This window comes from Leuresthes tenuis, unplaced genomic scaffold, assembly GCF_036924035.1.
Source record: "Leuresthes tenuis unplaced genomic scaffold, fLeuTen1.0.hap1 SCAF_8, whole genome shotgun sequence".
In the NCBI taxonomy this organism is placed as follows: Eukaryota; Metazoa; Chordata; class Actinopteri; order Atheriniformes; family Atherinopsidae; genus Leuresthes; species Leuresthes tenuis.
The window spans coordinates 1,557,182-1,576,531 of record NW_027325362.1 but is presented as its reverse complement, the minus strand read 5'-3'; the positions used below and the strand labels follow the sequence as shown (position 1 = coordinate 1,576,531).

Genomic DNA, 19,350 nt, shown 5'->3' with positions numbered 1-19,350 from the left:
CGCGACCTGAACATAAAGCAGGCGTGTGACCACGACCTGAGCATAAAGCAGGCGTGTGACCGCGACCTGAACATAAAGCAGGCGTGTGACCACGACCTGAGCATAAAGCAGGCGTGTGACCACGACCTGAGCATAAAGCAGGCGTGTGACCGCGACCTGAACGTAAAGCAGGCGTGTGACCACGACCTGAACATAAAGCAGGCGTGTGACCGCGACCTGAGCATAAAGCAGGCGTGTGACCACGACCTGAACATAAAGCAGGCGTGTGACCGCGACCTGAGCATAAAGCAGGCGTGTGACCACGACCTGAACATAAAGCAGGCGTGTGACCGCGACCTGAGCATAAAGCAGGCGTGTGACCGCGACCTGAACGTAAAGCAGGCGTGTGACCACGACCTGAACATAAAGCAGGCGTGTGACCGCGACCTGAGCATAAAGCAGGCGTGTGACCACGACCTGAACATAAAGCAGGCGTGTGACCGCGACCTGAGCATAAAGCAGGCGTGTGACCACGACCTGAACATAAAGCAGGCGTGTGACCACGACCTGAACATAAAGCAGGCGTGTGACCGCGACCTGAGCATAAAGCGGGCGTGTGACCGCGACCTGAGCATAAAGCAGGCGTGTGACCACGACCTGAGCATAAAGCAGGCGTGTGACCACGACCTGAGCATAAAGCAGGCGTGTGACCGCGACCTGAACATAAAGCAGGCGTGTGACCGCGACCTGAGCATAAAGCGGGCGTGTGACCGCGACCTGAGCATAAAGCAGGCGTGTGACCACGACCTGAGCATAAAGCAGGCGTGTGACCACGACCTGAGCATAAAGCAGGCGTGTGACCACGACCTGAACATAAAGCAGGCGTGTGACCACGACCTGAGCGTAAAGCGGGCGTGTGACCACGACCTGAGCGTAAAGCGGGCGTGTGACCGCGACCTGAACGTAAAGCAGGCGTGTGACCGCGACCTGAACATAAAGCAGGCGTGTGACCACGACCTGAGCATAAAGCAGGCGTGTGACCACGACCTGAGCGTAAAGCAGGCGTGTGACCACGACCTGAGCGTAAAGCGGGCGTGTGACCAAGACCTGAGCGTAAAGCAGGCGTGTGACCACGACCTGAGCGTAAAGCAGGCGTGTGACCACGACCTGAGCGTAAAGCAGGCGTGTGACCACGACCTGAACGTAAAGCAGGCGTGTGACCGCGACCTGAGCATAAAGCAGGCGTGTGACCGCGACCTGAGCGTAAAGCAGGCGTGTGACCACGACCTGAACATAAAGCAGGCGTGTGACCACGACCTGAGCATAAAGCAGGCGTGTGACCGCGACCTGAGCATAAAGCAGGCGTGTGACCGCGACCTGAACATAAAGCAGGCGTGTGACCACGACCTGAGCATAAAGCAGGCGTCTGACCACGACCTGAGCATAAAGCAGGCGTGTGACCGCGACCTGAACATAAAGCAGGCGTGTGACCGCGACCTGAGCATAAAGCAGGCGTGTGACCGCGACCTGAGCATAAAGCAGGCGTCTGACCACGACCTGAGCATAAAGCAGGCGTGTGACCACGACCTGAACATAAAGCAGGCGTGTGACCGCGACCTGAACATAAAGCAGGCGTGTGACCGCGACCTGAACATAAAGCAGGCGTGTGACCGCGACCTGAACATAAAGCAGGCGTGTGACCACGACCTGAGCATAAAGCAGGCGTGTGACCGCGACCTGAGCATAAAGCAGGCGTGTGACCACGACCTGAGCATAAAGCGGGCGTGTGACCGCGACCTGAGCATAAAGCAGGCGTGTGACCGCGACCTGAGCATAAAGCAGGCGTCTGACCACGACCTGAGCATAAAGCAGGCGTGTGACCGCGACCTGAACATAAAGCAGGCGTGTGACCGCGACCTGAACATAAAGCAGGCGTGTGACCGCGACCTGAGCATAAAGCAGGCGTGTGACCGCGACCTGAACATAAAGCAGGCGTGTGACCGCGACCTGAGCATAAAGCAGGCGTGTGACCGCGACCTGAGCATAAAGCAGGCGTGTGACCGCGACCTGAGCATAAAGCAGGCGTGTGACCACGACCTGAACATAAAGCAGGCGTGTGACCACGACCTGAACATAAAGCAGGCGTGTGACCGCGACCTGAACATAAAGCAGGCGTGTGACCGCGACCTGAGCATAAAGCAGGCGTGTGACCGCGACCTGAACATAAAGCAGGCGTCTGACCGCGACCTGAGCATAAAGCAGGCGTGTGACCGCGACCTGAACATAAAGCAGGCGTGTGACCGCGACCTGAACATAAAGCAGGCGTGTGACCACGACCTGAACATAAAGCAGGCGTGTGACCGCGACCTGAACATAAAGCAGGCGTGTGACCGCGACCTGAACATAAAGCAGGCGTGTGACCGCGACCTGAGCATAAAGCAGGCGTGTGACCACGACCTGAACATAAAGCAGGCGTGTGACCACGACCTGAACATAAAGCAGGCGTGTGACCACGACCTGAGCATAAAGCAGGCGTGTGACCACGACCTGAACATAAAGCAGGCGTGTGACCGCGACCTGAACATAAAGCAGGCGTGTGACCACGACCTGAGCATAAAGCAGGCGTGTGACCGCGACCTGAGCATAAAGCAGGCGTGTGACCGCGACCTGAACATAAAGCAGGCGTGACCACGACCTGAACATAAAGCGGGCGTGTGACCGCGACCTGAGCATAAAGCAGGCGTGTGACCACGACCTGAGCGTAAAGCAGGCGTCTGACCACGACCTGAGCATAAAGCAGGCGTGTGACCACGACCTGAACATAAAGCAGGCGTGTGACCACGACCTGAGCATAAAGCAGGCGTCTGACCACGACCTGAGCATAAAGCAGGCGTGTGACCACGACCTGAACATAAAGCAGGCGTCTGACCGCGACCTGAGCATAAAGCAGGCGTGTGACCACGACCTGAGCATAAAGCAGGCGTGTGACCACGACCTGAGCATAAAGCAGGCGTGTGACCACGACCTGAACGTAAAGCAGGCGTGTGACCACGACCTGAACATAAAGCAGGCGTCTGACCGCGACCTGAGCATAAAGCAGGCGTGTGACCACGACCTGAGCATAAAGCAGGCGTGTGACCGCGACCTGAACATAAAGCAGGCGTGTGACCACGACCTGAGCATAAAGCAGGCGTTTGAGCTCTTAATCATTGATTGTTTGCAGTTTTATGTTGTGAAATCAGAGCTTCAGAGGCCATGAGTCAGCAGCTGTGGCCCTTATCTCGGTGAACTCTCGCTGGATGGGAGCCGCACCCTGCGGTCACACGGGGACACTAATAAAAGCCATCAGCTGCCGGGGTAGTGCCTTGCTGAAGGGCAGCAGTGCTTCTGAGTCAGCTCCCACACCCAGATTCTCTCAGATAGCTGCGAGCTGACCGGCGGGCCTCCAGCAGGGTGTTGGCCGGCGGATCGTGGTCCCGTTCGGTTTTTGGTGCGTCGTCGTGATCGCGGACAGAATCCCAGGGACGCCGTTTGTTATAAAGCTCTGGTGTGAAAGGCCACGCCTCCCACAGCAAAGAAAACAGCTGGTTTTTAAATTAGAGATTTCACTTTGCGACTTTTAGCTCTAATCTGTAATTTCCACCCCTCCCCTTGTTGTTCTGGGTTATTTCTGTGTGCCGCTGGAGGAAAACCCTTTAAAATCACTGGTAAAGAAGTGTAAACATGGATTTTCTTCAAATCTTTCTGTCAAACTGATGAAAACTTTTGAATAAACGTCAGTTTTCTGCTGTTTGTGTGGATGAAACCGGCTCCATGGCTGCTTTATGAGCCGCTGTGACCGACTGGTTCTTAGTTTGGAGGTTTGAGCTTTGAATTCTTCACCCATCAGACTGAAGCTCACTTTAGGTGTGTTTCTGAAACCCTGAAATATAAAAAGAAAGATAATTAAAGTGCTTCTGCTCTTGGGAAAAGGGTAAGTGTGACAGAAACTGGGTTGAAAGAAGCTGGAGGATGATTTTTTAGCTGGACTGTAACAAGCTGTTTATCATCAGAGACGTTTTCTCTTATTTTTAAGGAATATCTTCCAAAGACTGAATTGAGCCTTGGTGACAGCAAACCTGGAGCCTTTTGACCTTCTAGTTATTTCCTAACTGATATAACCACAACATATTTGTTGAGGGTTTCGCTTTAAGTAATTCGTCTCTCTTAATGTTCACCGGAGGGTTTTATGGTTGATACAAACCAACCCTCAGCTGCCATTTAAAGGCCTTTAACCAATCATAAAGTCTTTATCTGTAACTCTTACCTGTATTTTACTGCTTTAATGATGCTTTGCAGCTCTGTGTCAGCATGTCCCGATGACTCTTTTTGGCTCTTTCAGGCCCCTGTAGCGTCTTCTTCTGCAGTTGTTCTGCGGTGTCTGTGTTACATTTGGATGTTTCTGCAGGAAGCAGGGACAGACAGATGTGCTGCAGGGACAGACAGATGTGCTGCAGGGACAGACAGATGTGCTGCAGGGACAGACAGATGTGCTGCAGGGACAGACAGATGTGCTGCAGGGACAGACAGATGTGCTGCAGGGACAGACAGATGTGCTGCAGAGACAGACAGATGTGCTGCAGGGACAGACAGATGTTCTGCAGGGACAGATGTGCTGCAGGGACAGACAGATGTGCTGCAGGGACAGATGTGCTGCAGGGACAGACAGATGTGCTGCAGGGACAGATGTGCTGCAGGGACAGACAGATGTGCTGCAGGGACAGATGTGCTGCAGGGACAGACAGATGTGCTGCAGGGACAGATGTGCTGCAGGGACAGACAGATGTGCTGCAGGGACAGACAGATGTGCTGCAGGGACAGACAGATGTGGTGCAGGGACACACAGATGTGCTGCAGGGACAGATGTGCTGCAGGGACAGACAGATGTGCTGCAGGGACAGATGTGCTGCAGGGACAGACAGATGTGCTGCAGGGACAGACAGATGTGCTGCAGGGACAGACAGATGTGCTGCAGGGACAGATGTGCTGCAGGGACACACAGATGTGCTGCAGGGACAGATGTGCTGCAGGGACAGACAGATGTGCTGCAGGGACAGACAGATGTGCTGCAGGGACAGACAGATGTGCTGCAGGGACAGATGTGCTGCAGGGACAGACAGATGTGCTGCAGGGACAGATGTGCTGCAGGGACGCTGACTCAGCTGCTTTCAGCCGGTAACCTTCAGCTTCTGAAGCAGGAACACGGAGCAGAAGAAGCCCTCAGAGGCTCCTCTGTGGAAGGTTGAGAGAAACACTTCAGGGTGAGATTACCGACCGGCTGAATTTAGCTGAAGGTTAATGGAGCCGGTTTTCTGTCCAGAAGCCTTCGGCCCTGGTATCTAAAAGCAGCTCGCTGGCTGGAGGCCAGGCGGAGGGCGTGATGAATCCCCCTGATGTTATGCCTCCTGGAGGTGATACTTTATCCAGAAAATGAAGATCTTTTCCCATTGAAGTCAGGGTTTCCCCTGTGGCTTGAACTACGCTCTTCAGTCCATCTGCACAGCTGATTTATAACCAGTCGCACGGCTTTGCCTGAGAATGCAGGATGTGAGCTGCAGGTTAAATCTCTCGCAGTGAATCCCTGCTGCAGACAGTTTGAAGCCTTTAAATCAATGTTTGTAGCATGTTGACCAGCTGTCTGTTGGAGGAAAATACACATTCTTTAGTATGTGATTCAACTTTAAGATAAACCGCCTGCTTATTCTCAGGCTTGCAGCTGACTGATACAGCCTGAAATCAGCCTTGAATATCTCCAGATCTTTAAAGAAAGCTGCTAACGACTTCCCCTTTCTGGATAAGAGCTAACTTTTCTGGAGGCTTTGGGCCTTTCAGATTCTGTTTGCAAACAGGATCAGTTGAAGGTGGCGTGAGAATAAAAAGGCTGACGTTTGAATGAAGCCCCTCAGGTTACCCTGGGGCTGATAAACCGTCTGGGAGCTGGTTTTATGAGGTTCTTTGCAGCGTGTTGAGAGGCTGTAAATTCATGTGCTGCTCAGGTGCTTCGGAGCAGCACCTCGCGTCCTAAAAGAGTCCACTGGTTCAATTCCCAGCAGGGTGATGAATGTGGAAGCAGTTAGTGATTATTGCACCGCGAAGTGCTTCGGCGGCGGGAAGGAGGCCGAAGGGCAGCGCTTCCTCCTCACTCTAATCGAGTGTATTGAGCGAGCCTCCACAGCTAGAAATGAAGCAATAATGGAGGGAAACAAGTCATCAGGCTGGCTGCCGAACTGACTCAGGGGAGGTTTTCACGCCTGCTGATGGATGTGGAGATAAAGGCTCAGAGAGCAGCTGTGGAGCAGTTTTATTAGAATAATGGAAGGTGACTTTAATTCTACCAACGAGAGGCTAGAATAAGACGCTGAAACGGGTCAAAAACTCCCCGTGAGGAGCTGAACAGAAGCCTGAGCACGATCAAACTTTAAGTTATTTCCCAGAAATCACAGCTAAAAAGGTCTCAGGGTGGGGGGGGGTGGGGGGGTGGGGGGGTGGATCAATAAACACAATAACAGACGAACATATTGATGGATCAATAGATGATGTGTTTATAGATGGAAATCAAAGAGCTTCTGATGGATTTTTGGCTGATTTTAGAAAGACTGATGGATGGATGATGGATGGATGATGGATGGAGGGATGGATGGATGGAAGGATGGATGGATGGATGGATGGAAGGATGGATGGAAGGATGGATGGATGGATGATGGATGATGGATGATGGATGGATGGATGGATGATGGATGATGGATGGAGGATGGATGATGGATGGATGGATGATGGATGGATGGATGATGGATGGATGATGGATGGATGATGGATGGAGGGATGGATGATGGATGATGGATGATGGATGGATGGATGGATGATGGATGATGGATGGAGGATGGATGATGGATGGATGGATGATGGATGGATGGATGATGGATGGTGGAAGGATGGATGATGGATGGATGATGGATGGATGGATGATGGATGGAGGGATGGAGGGATGGATGGATGGAAGGATGGATGGATGGATGGAAGGATGGATGGAAGGATGGATGGATGGATGATGGAGGGATGGATGGATGGATGGATGGATGATGGATGATGGATGGATGATGGATGGATGATGGATGGATGGATGATGGATGATGGATGGATGATGGATGGATGATGGATGGATGGATGATGGATGGAGGGATGGAGGGATGGAAGGATGGATGGATGGATGGAAGGATGGATGGAAGGATGGATGGATGGATGATGGAGGGATGGATGGATGAGTGGATGATGGATGGAGGGATGGATGGATGGAGGGATGGATGGATGGATGATGGATGGATGATGGATGGATGATGGATGGATGGATGGATGGATGATGGATGGATGGACGGATGGATGGATGATGGATAGATGGATGATGGATGATGGATGGATGATGGATGGATGGATGGATGATGGAGGGATGGATGGATGGATGGATGATGGATGGATGGACGGATGGATGGATGGATGATGGAGGGATGGATGGATGAGTGGATGATGGATGGAGGGATGGATGGATGAGTGGATGGATGATGGATGGATGGATGGATGGATGGATGATGGAGGGATGGATGGATGGATGGATGGATGATGGATGATGGATGGATGATGGATGGATGATGGATGGATGGATGATGGATGATGGATGGATGATGGATGGATGGATGATGGATGGAGGGATGGAGGGATGGATGGATGGAAGGATGGATGGATGGATGGAAGGATGGATGGAAGGATGGATGGATGGATGATGGAGGGATGGATGGATGAGTGGATGATGGATGGAGGGATGGATGGATGGAGGGATGGATGGATGGATGATGGATGGATGATGGATGGATGATGGATGGATGGATGGATGGATGATGGATGGATGGATGATGGATGGATGGATGATGGATGGATGGATGATGGATGGATGGATGATGGATGGATGGACGGATGGATGGATGATGGAGGGATGGATGGATGGATGGATGATGGATGGATGGACGGATGGATGGATGGATGATGGATGGATGATTGATGGATGGATGGATGATGGATGGAATGTAAATAAAACATATTTTGAACAGTCGGGACATTGATTGAACTCCCAGAGAAGAAGGGATGTTATGAATAGATGAACTGAATATCCACAGTGGGCGGAGCTACAGTTTCCTGACGTTTATCTGAATTTGTGGGAAACAAAATGAAAAGTACAGCCCCCCCCCCTCCTGTAGTCCTGACCCAGCCAATCAGCCGCCCTCTCTGGGTTTGGGAGCCCGGGGGTGAGGATTAACGGAGGGGGGGGGGGGGGGGGGGGGGGGGGGGGGTCTGAAAAGCACAAAAATATCCCGACCACATTGTCCTCCCTCGCCGTTTTTGTCCCTTTAACCAGAAAGCGAGCACCTCGTCCACCTCATCCATGTTTCATGAGGCTCTGCGAGGCGTCTGTCGCTGCCCCCCCCCCCCCCCCCCCCCCGCCATCCATCCTCCCTCTTAGTGGAATTAAAGGAAGCGTCAGCTGCTGATCAGATTCACACAAAGGCCGGAGCTTCGTTTCCTCCTCATCCTCCCATCAGCAGAGCGGGTGTAGCCTTTCAGCTCGCTCACGTCCTGCTTCTTCTTCATGGGATTTAACTCCAAGGGAGTTCTTAACTGTGTGTGAACGCCTCAGTGTCTGCAGCACGTAACTCGGCTGTATTTCCTTCGGTTTAGTGCTGAATTTAATCTTATTTGAAGTGTATTAACCTCACCAAAGAGCCCAAACGAGCACACTCAGAACAAGCTGTTTAGCTTTAGCTTTTAGCAGCTTTTAGCAGCTTTTCTTAAATGTGAAACACAGTTTCTGAGTAAAAGCAGGTCCGAATGGAGCTGTGTTCACTTTCAAATGCAAACATCTTGCTGGGAGGAACAGGAAGTGGGATTTCCTGATATAAAATGCACCAGAGGAGCATCCTCTAAAGTTAAATAAACTCTAAAGCTGAGGATGACGATTAGTCGTTTATAGCAGAGCAGAAAAGCAGGAGTTCAGACTTCCACACATGATGTGAAGCTGATAAAACCCTGCAGATGCATGAAGGCGCCTCTTCAGTACCAGCAGCAGCTGATAGAGTCCTAACACAGTCTGTTACTTGAATATTTTCACTGTCTGGGGAGATTTAGGGATGTTTTTCCAGAGAGAAATCGGACCTGCAGCCTTAAAGTTGCAGCATATTTCATGTTTTCTCTTGTTGACAGATTGTTCCAGCATGTCAGAAGAAAATCTGACCGCAAATCCAAAGCGTCTCCTGTGTTTTGAGGTGACATTACGAGCAGGAATTCCTGAAAAGCTGACAGTATGGCAGCGATTCCGAAGGCTTCGGCCGCGGTGGAGTCAGCAGTATCAGTTACAGAGACAGAATCGAGTTATTGTGGAGTGCCTGAGCCGAAGGTGACATGAGGAAGAACAGGGAAGCCGCTCTGTGAGGGCGGGTTATCCCGGCGTCTTGTTCAGATCTGCAGGATGAAAGGGCCCTTTGATGGGAACGCTCCACTGAGCATGCTCACAACAGCCGAGAGGAGGCGGGTGCATGTGAGCCCAGAGAGGGCGAAACACCATCAAGTAAAGGCTAAAAATAAGCAGCCAACAGCTGTAAATGATGTTTGTCACCACAGCTGCTTCTTAAAAAGGGGAAGTTCATGGAAACTCATCTTGTTCACCGAAGTGGCAAAAAGAGTCGTCCAGCGCCTCCCCAACATTCAGTTTATCTATTCTGGAAAATTAAATGTTTGAGCTTTTATGTCTGCAGCTTCCGAGGTTTAAAAAGAGGGATTTTTATGTTGTCTGACAAAAATAAGAAGCCATCCAGGGTCCAGGACCAGAGTCCAGGGTCCCGACCCAGAGTCCCGACTTAGGGTCCCAACTTAGGGTCCCTACCCAGGGTCCCTACCCAGGGTCTTGACCCAGAGTCCCGACCCAGAGTCCCCACCCAGGGTCCCTACCCAGAGTCCTGACCCAGAGTCCCTACCCAGGGTCTTGACCCAGGGTCTTGACCCAGAGTCCCGACCCAGGGTCCCTACCCAGAGTCCCGACCCAGGGTCTTGACCCAGGGTCCCGACCCAGGGTCTTGACCCAGAGTCCCGACCCAGGGTCCCTACCCAGAGTCCCGACCCAGGGTCTTGACCCAGGGTCCCGACCCAGGGTCTTGACCCTGAGTCCCGACCCAGAGTCCCTACCCAGAGTCCCGACCCAGGGTCCCTACCCAGAGTCCCGACCCAGGGTCCCGACCCAGGGTCCCGACCCAGGGTCCCGACCCAGAGTCCCGACCCAGGGTCCCTACCCAGAGTCCCTACCCAGAGTCCCTACCCAGAGTCCCGACCCAGAGTCCCGACTTAGGGTCCCGACCCAGAGTCCCGACCCAGGGTCCCGACCCAGAGTCCCTACCCAGAGTCCCGACCCAGAGTCCCGACCCAGAGTCCCGACCCAGAGTCCCTACCCAGGGTCCCGACCCAGAGTCCCGACCCAGGGTCCCTACCCTGAGTTCTGACCCAGAGTCTGAGCTTTGGGATGTCCTTCAATGAGCCTGGAGAACTATTCCTTAAAGAAATGACAGCAGGTGCCTTCAAACTGTCTAAAATATTGAGTCTTTGGCTGAAAGACGTCTCATTTCAGAGGACTTCAACAGAGAGCTGCAGATTAATTTTCCCAGACTGGACGCAGAAATGTTCCACTTCAGCACAAACACGTTGCTCAGGAGGCTGTGCAGAGGTCACGTTTTGAATGGCTCCACTCCTTAAAGCTCGCATGTGTTAAAGAGGGTAAATGATTGAACCTGCAGTGGAATAACTGCTGTCTGTGGCCTTTATGGGAGCATTTCAGGGCATCAACATGAGAAACGGAGCCTCTGATTGTTCTGTGGGTGTAAAGTTCAGCTCAGAGTGTGTTTTCTTGGTGGGTTTCCTGTATTTGAAAGCTGAGGAAGGGATGAATGTTACTCACTGGCTTAGCTATGAATGCTGAGCCGGTGGAACAGCTGATCAGTCATGTGTGAGACACGTTTTCTCCTCAGAACCGATCCACAGAAACACGTTTTCTCCTCAGAACCGATCCACTGAAACACGTTTTTCTCCTCAGAACCGATCCACAGAAACACGTTTTCTCCTCAGAACCGATCCACTGAAACACGTTTTTCTCCTCAGAACCGATCCACAGAAACACGTTTTCTCCTCAGAACCGATCCACAGAAACACGTTTTTCTCCTCAGAACCGAGCCACTTAAACACGTTTTTCTCCTCAGAACCGATCCACAGAAACTCGTTTTTCTCCTCAGAACCGATCCACGGAAACACGTTTTTCTCCTCAGAACCGATCCACAGAAACTCGTTTTTCTCCTCAGAACCGATCCACAGAAACTCGTTTTTCTCCTCAGAACCGATCCACAGAAACACGTTTTTCTCCTCAGAACCGATCCACGGAAACACGTTTTTCTCCTCAGAACCGATCCACGGAAACACGTTTTTCTCCTCAGAGCCGATCCACTGAAACACGTTTTTCTCCTCAGAACCGATCCACGGAAACACGTTTTTCTCCTCAGAACCGATCCACAGAAACTCGTTTTTCTCCTCAGAACCGATCCACAGAAACACGTTTTCTCCTCAGAACCGATCCACAGAAACACGTTTTCTCCTCAGAACCGATCCACGGAAACACGTTTTTCTCCTCAGAACCGATCCACAGAAACTCGTTTTTCTCCTCAGAACCGATCCACGGAAACACGTTTTTCTCCTCAGAACCGATCCACAGAAACTCGTTTTTCTCCTCAGAACCGATCCACAGAAACTCGTTTTTCTCCTCAGAACCGATCCACAGAAACACGTTTTTCTCCTCAGAACCGATCCACGGAAACACGTTTTTCTCCTCAGAGCCGATCCACTGAAACACGTTTTTCTCCTCAGAACCGATCCACGGAAACACGTTTTTCTCCTCAGAACCGATCCACAGAAACTCGTTTTTCTCCTCAGAACCGATCCACTTAAACTCGTTTTTCTCCTCAGAACCGATCCACTTAAACACGTTTTTCTCCTCAGAACCGATCCACAGAAACACGTTTTTCTCCTCAGAACCGATCCACAGAAACACGTTTTTCTCCTCAGAACCGATCCACAGAAACACGTTTTTCTCCTCAGAACCGATCCACAGAAACACGTTTTTCTCCTCAGAACCGATCCACAGAAACACGTTTTTCTCCTCAGAACCGATCCACAGAAACACGTTTTTCCCCTCAGAACCGAGCCACAGAAACACGTTTTCTCCTCAGAACCGATCCACAGAAACACGTTTTTCTCCTCAGAACCGATCCACAGAAACACGTTTTCTCCTCAGAACCGATCCACAGAAACACGTTTTTCTCCTCAGAACCGATCCTCAGAAACACGTTTTTCTCCTCAGAACCGATCCACTTAAACTCGTTTTTCTCCTCAGAACCGATCCACTTAAACACGTTTTTCTCCTCAGAACCGATCCACAGAAACACGTTTTTCTCCTCAGAACCGATCCACAGAAACACGTTTTTCTCCTCAGAACCGATCCACAGAAACACGTTTTTCTCCTCAGAACCGATCCACAGAAACACGTTTTTCTCCTCAGAACCGATCCACAGAAACACGTTTTTCTCCTCAGAACCGATCCACAGAAACACGTTTTTCCCCTCAGAACCGATCCACGGAAACACGTTTTTCTCCTCAGAACCGATCCACAGAAACACGTTTTTCTCCTCAGAACCGATCCTCAGAAACACGTTTTTCTCCTCAGAACCGATCCACGGAAACACGTTTTCTCCTCAGAACCGATCCACAGAAACACGTTTTTCTCCTCAGAACCGATCCACAGAAACACGTTTTCTCCTCAGAACCGATCCACGGAAACACGTTTTTCTCCTCAGAACCGATCCACGGAAACACGTTTTCTCCTCAGAACCGATCCACAGAAACACGTTTTTCTCCTCAGAACCGATCCACAGAAACACGTTTTCTCCTCAGAACCGATCCACGGAAACACGTTTTTCTCCTCAGAACCGATCCACGGAAACACGTTTTCTCCTCAGAACCGATCCACGGAAACACGTTTTTCTCCTCAGAACCGATCCACTTAAACACGTTTTTCTCCTCAGAACCGATCCACAGAAACACGTTTTCTCCTCAGAACCGATCCACAGAAACACGTTTTCTCCTCAGAAACACGTTTTCTCCACAGAAACACGTTTTCTCCTCAGAACCGATCCACAGAAACACGTTTTTCTCCTCAGAACCGATCCACAGAAACATGTTTTTCTCCTCAGAACCGATCCACAGAAACACGTTTTCTCCTCAGAACCGATCCACAGAAACACGTTTTCTCCTCAGAACCGATCCACAGAAACACGTTTTCTCCTCAGAAACACGTTTTCTCCACAGAAACACGTTTTCTCCTCAGAACCGATCCACAGAAACACGTTTTCTCCTCAGAACCGAGCCACAGAAACACGTTTTTCTCCTCAGAAACACGTTTTTCTCCTCAGAACCGATCCACAGAAACACGTTTTTCTCCTCAGAAACACGTTTTTCTCCTCAGAACCGATCCACAGAAACATGTTTTTCTCCTCAGAACCGATCCACAGAAACACGTTTTCTCCTCAGAACCGAGCCACAGAAACACGTTTTTCTCCTCAGAACCGATCCACAGAAACACGTTTTCTCCTCAGAACAGTACAAACTCTGACAGTTTTTACGATTCTTCACCACAGCATCAGTTTGTGCATCAGTCCCAGTTTTAATGACAGTTTTGACAGAAGTGGTTTGAGGTGCGTTCACGGAAACTCGTGCACGTCTGTTTCACTCGCACCCAGAGAGCGCCTGGATGAGGAATTTGAGTCACGCCGCGGTGAAGTCACACGCTGCCTGTAATGAAGAGCCGTTTATTTTCACGGACAGCAGCTATTTCCTGCACCTGAGGGCTTTGGAAATGAGCTCCGCCCATCATTGTTGCTCTGAGCGAGAAGCTGAGACGTCTTCGTGGGGTTTGGGAGCCCCGGGGTGAGGATTAATGGAGGGGAGGGGCACAAAAATATCCCGACCACATTGTCCTCCCTCCCTGTTTTTGTCCCTTTAACACCTCGTCAATGTTTCATGAGTCTCTGCGGGAAAATGTGCCAATAAAGGTTTTTTTGTCCTCTAAATAACCGATATTAAGGACAACAAGTAGGGAAACTCACCTCTTAATCATCTTATCAATGAAGCTAAGATTGACTTTCCAACTAAAGCAACAATTAAACAGTGATTACGTCTTAAGAAGAGGAAGGAGGAGGTCTTTATTCAGCTGCTGGAGGCACAAACTTTGGCCTGAGTTGTTCAGCCCTGTCAGATTACGCCAGGTGTGAGTTCGTGGATGACAACACGAAGGAAATATGGGATCTTATCGGCTGTGTCAGAGGTGTTTTGTAATGAGCTGCAGCAGTAAATGTTGAACTGCTGTTACAGTCTAACTGTGTGAAATAAATCATCTGCAGCATTTTAGTTGCATCTGGTAAACTTTGCACCTGGTTTGGATGAAAGGCCGAAGTCCTTCCCTGTCGCCCTGCTTCAGCTCAGTTCTTATTTTACAGCTTCTGAGGGGGGTTGAGGATTCGTTTCCTGGGCTTTTTTCCAGCAGCCACGACTTAATTCACTCATATTTTCTCACTTTTAAAGGGGCAACAGGTTGTTAACTTGCTGTAAACATAATGTTCTGTGACTCTGAAACTCTTTCTTGGCCTTTCTGTAACACTAAATTCTCTGCTGACATACGTGAATAAATGTCTTTGTAAAGAGGGAGATGACAGGATTCATGCCCAGCTTTGGCTTTAGCTGTGACTCTAGAATACTTTGGTATCCAGAGGAGTTCATGGTGGACTCAATGACTGCAAGGTGCCCAGGTCCATGACCTTTAACCTTTAACATGCTAACTGAGGCCTGTAGAGTCTGAGATGTAGCTCTGGGCTTCTTCACCTTGGGGTGAACTTTAACCTTTAGCATGCTAACTGAGGCCTGTAGAGTCTGAGATGTAGCTCTGGGCTTCTTCACCTTGGGGTGACCTTTAACCTTTAACATGCTAACTGAGGCCTGTGGAGTCTGAGATGTAGCTCTGGGCTTCTTCACCTTGGGGTGACCTTTAACCTTTAGCATGCTAACTGAGGCCTGTAGAGTCTGAGATGTAGCTCTGGGCTTTTTCACCTTGGTGTGACCTTTAACCTTTAACATGCTAACTGAGGCCTGTAGAGTCTGAGATGTAGCTCTGGGCTTTTTCACCTTGGTGTGACCTTTAACCTTTAACATGCTAACTGAGGCCTGTAGAGTCTGAGATGTAGCTCTGGGCTTTTTCACCTTGGGGTGACCTTTAACCTTTAACATGCTAACTGAGGCCTGTAGAGTCTGAGATGTAGCTCTGGGCTTTTTCACCTTGGGGTGACCTTTAACCTTTAGCATGCTAACTGAGGCCTGTAGAGTCTGAGATGTAGCTCTGGGCTTTTTCACCTTGGGGTGACCTTTAACCTTTAGCATGCTAACTGAGGCCTGTAGAGTCTGAGATGTAGCTCTGGGCTTTTTCACCTTGGGGTGACCTTTAACCTTTAGCATGCTAACTGAGGCCTGTAGAGTCTGAGATGTAGCTCTGGGCTTTTTCACCTTGGGGTGACCTTTAACCTTTAACATGCTAACTGAGGCCTGTAGAGTCTGAGATGTAGCTCTGGGCTTCTTCACCTTGGGGTGACCTTTAACCTTTAACATGCTAACTGAGGCCTGTAGAGTCTGAGATGTAGCTCTGGGCTTTTTCACCTTGGGGTGACCTTTGACCTTTAACATGCTAACTGAGGCCTGTAGAGTCTGAGATGTAGCTCTGGGCTTTTTCACCTTGGGGTGACCTTTGACCTTTAACATGCTAACTGAGGCCTGTAGAGTCTGAGATGTAGCTCTGGGCTTTTTCACCTTGGGGTGAACTTGCTGGGACGTCCACTCCTGGGAAGATTGACAGCTGTCCTGAATGTTTTCCACTTGTGAATAATCTTTCTCTCTGTAGAATGATGGACTCCAGATAGTCTGGAAATGGCCTTATAACCCTTCCCAGACTGATGGGCAGCAGCAGCTGCTTCTCTACGATCATTGCTGGTGTCTTTCCTCCTTGGCATCGTGTTAAACTGACAGAACTTCTGCTTTCATAGAGCTGCTCACACTGACTGAGGATCAGTTAATCAGAGCTGCTTCTTACCCTCTTAGTTCCTGCAGTGAGGGTTCACTTAGTTTTTAACTCACTGCTTCTGTGTTTATTCTCAGTTTCTGTTCAGATATTAACGCCACAGTGATGTGTCACAGCTGAGTATTGATTGATTTTAGAACTCCTGCTTCTTGTCTAAAGCCTTCCAGGGAGTTTGGATCATCTCCTGATCAAACTCAACGTGTCCGAGGTTACGGGACTGTAGTTCCTGTCCGCCCAACCTCTGAAATTTCATCCCGAGTTTCAGCTTGAAACCGAACACTGGAGCGTGTTGTTAGACCAGAGGAAGGCAGGGCCGCTTTCTGAGTAACACGAAGGGAAGTTCTGCTGGTGGCGCTCTGTCTGAGCTGCAGACAGGAAGCTGTGCTGCATGAGACGTGTTTTAACCTTTAACCTTTCCTCAGACCCCCCCAAACATCCCCGATGGAGGTGTGACGAAGGTGTTCGCTGGTTCAGGTGCTGTAGAAGGAGAGGAATTAGCGGCGGTTCTGGCTGGAAGTGGAGCCGACAGAACATATGTCCCCAGTCAGTTAAACAGTCAGTCAGTCAGAGGGCAGCGCTCTGTGGGTCCTCTGTTCCAGGTTCTGGCTCACGCTCTCCTCTCCTGGGAATACACTGCCGCTGTCTGTGTCCCGCTCTGCTCTCATGCAGCAGCAGAGGCCGCTGTGATTGGGCGACAGGCCCAGCATCGTCTCCTGTGATTGGCTGCCAGTCCCTCAAAGCTCCTCAGGTCGTGTTTTAGGACTCTTCACCTCTGAAGCTCGGTTCTGCTGCTTACCGTCGGTCTGCAGACGGAACAGGATGAGAGGAGTGAATCATTCACAGCAATCACACAGCGGAGGAGCTTTTATAGGAACAGAAACACGTGGAGGAACTCTACTGCAGTCGAGCTCAGATCTAACGATCAACATTTGTCTTTGAAGCGCTTCACACCGTCCGAAAGGTTGAAGAGTGCAGAAAAAACAGGGATAAAAGAAAGTAAAAACACGTAAAACGTCACAGTTGGAATAAATACGTTTAGGGTTCGGATTTAAAAAGCTTCTGAGCGATGAGACGTTAATAAAAAGCCGTAAATATGGTGTTTATTTTATATTTATGGCTTTAAAACGAGCTGGAAAAGTTCAAATGTTCATTTATTAATGTGGAAAATGATCATTTACTCAGTAACTTAATTTTTTACTGGTTTAACTTATGGCTGGAGAAGTTTTAGCGTTACCCATGATGCTTTGCAGTGGGCGGAGCTCGAGTCCTGATTGGTGGATACCGTTTGGTTTGTTTCAGATGCGTTTTGGTTGGTTCAGTCGTTTTAAACCTGAATTTAACGGTTTTATTTTATATTTGACGTATATATTCAGTCTCTGTTCCTCTCATTATTTATTTATTTATTGTTTTGTTTATTTGTTTTATTTATTTGTTTTTATTTATTTATTTATTGTTTTATTTATTGTTTTATTTCTTTAGTGTTTTGTTTATTTGTTTTATTTCTTTATTTATTATTTCTTTATTTCTTTGTTTATTTATAGGTTTTATTTATTTATATATTTATCGTTGTATTTATTTATTGTTTTATTTATTTATTTATTGGTTTCATTTTTATTTATTTAGTGTTTTATTTATTTATTGTTTTAGTTATTTATTCATTGTTTTGTTCATTTATTGATTTATTTATTTATTTAGTGTTTATTTATTTGTTTTATTTATTTTTTATTGTTTAATTTATTTATTTAGCAGACAAAAGGACAAACCTTTGTGTTCTTGTGCACGTTGATGGATGTGACGGCGGTTTTCTTCAGGTTAGTCCATGACCTGTTCACCGTGAGGACGACTAAAACTCTCCCAGCTCGCCGTTCGCCGTGGCTTCTGGTTTGTTTCCAGTTAAGCTGAACACGACCCACACGAGCTCTGTAACCTCGTCAGACTTCCTGCTCCTCCTGTGGGGGATCAGGAATGCTGGAATCCTGGAACTGCAGAGCTGGAAGTGTGTGTTTTGATAAGTGTGTGTTTGGTTAAAGTCATGTGATCTGCCGGCCCAGAACTGGGTTAGATTTGGAGACGGGGGAGAGTGAACAGAGCCCCGAGTGTGTGTTGCTGTTAGTGGAAACAGATGTGTGATGTGTTCGGTCTCCTCCTCTTCCTCCCGGACACTTTTATCCATCAGTACCTTTCTGTGTCAGCGGCTCAGTCTTTGGACCTGCTTCCGGGCCGGTGAACCGAGCCTTTATTGAGCCGCAGTGCTCACAGAGCTCCATCTTTCAGCGACTTTAACAGCTTTAACAGCGTCTCGTTTCTCACTGAAAAGTCCAGAAAATGTCCAACTTTAAAAACTCAGAGTTTATGTGTAAAGGTCAGAGTTTATCTGTAAAGGTCAGAGTTTATCTGTAAAGATCAGAGTTTATCTGTAAAGGTCAGAGTTTATCTGTAAAGGTCAGAGTTTATCTGTGAAGGTCAGAGTTTATCTGTAAAGATTAGAGTTTATCTGTAAAGGTCAGAGTTTATCTGTAAAGGTCAGAGTTTGTATGTAAAGGTCAGAGTTTGTCTGTAAAGGTCAGAGTTTATCTGTAAAGGTCAGAGTTTGTATGTAAAGGTCAGAGTTTGTCTGTAAAGATCAGAGTTTATCTGTAAAGGTCAGAGTTTATCTGTAAAGGTCAGATCAGAGTGTATCTGTAAAGGTCAGAGTTTATCTGTAAAGGTCAGAGTTTGTCTGTAAAGGTCAGATCAGAGTTTATCTGTAAAGGTCAGAGTTTATCTGTAAAGGTCAGATCAGAGTGTATCTGTAAAGGTCAGAGTTTATCTGTAAAGGTCAGAGTTTGTCTGTAAAGGTCAGATCAGAGTTTATCTGTAAAGGTCAGAGTTTATCTGTAAAGGTCAGAGTTTATCTGTAAAGGTCAGAGTTTGTATGTAAAGGTCAGAGTTTGTCTGTAAAGGTCAGATCAGAGTTTATCTGTAAAGGTCAGAGTTTATCTGTAAAGGTCAGAGTTTATCTGTAAAGGTCAGAGTTTGTATGTAAAGGTCAGAGTTTGTCTGTAAAGGTCAGAGTTTATCTGTAAAGGTCAGAGTTTATC

At 48.8% G+C, this 19,350-nt stretch overlaps 1 protein-coding gene across 2 annotated transcripts in view; it reads left to right on the top strand.

Moving 5' to 3' along the window:
• LOC140312709 (spectrin beta chain, non-erythrocytic 1-like) overlaps positions 1 to 19,350 on the top strand; it is a 110,824-nt gene that overhangs the window by 16,490 nt on the left and 74,984 nt on the right. The window lies entirely within an intron of this gene.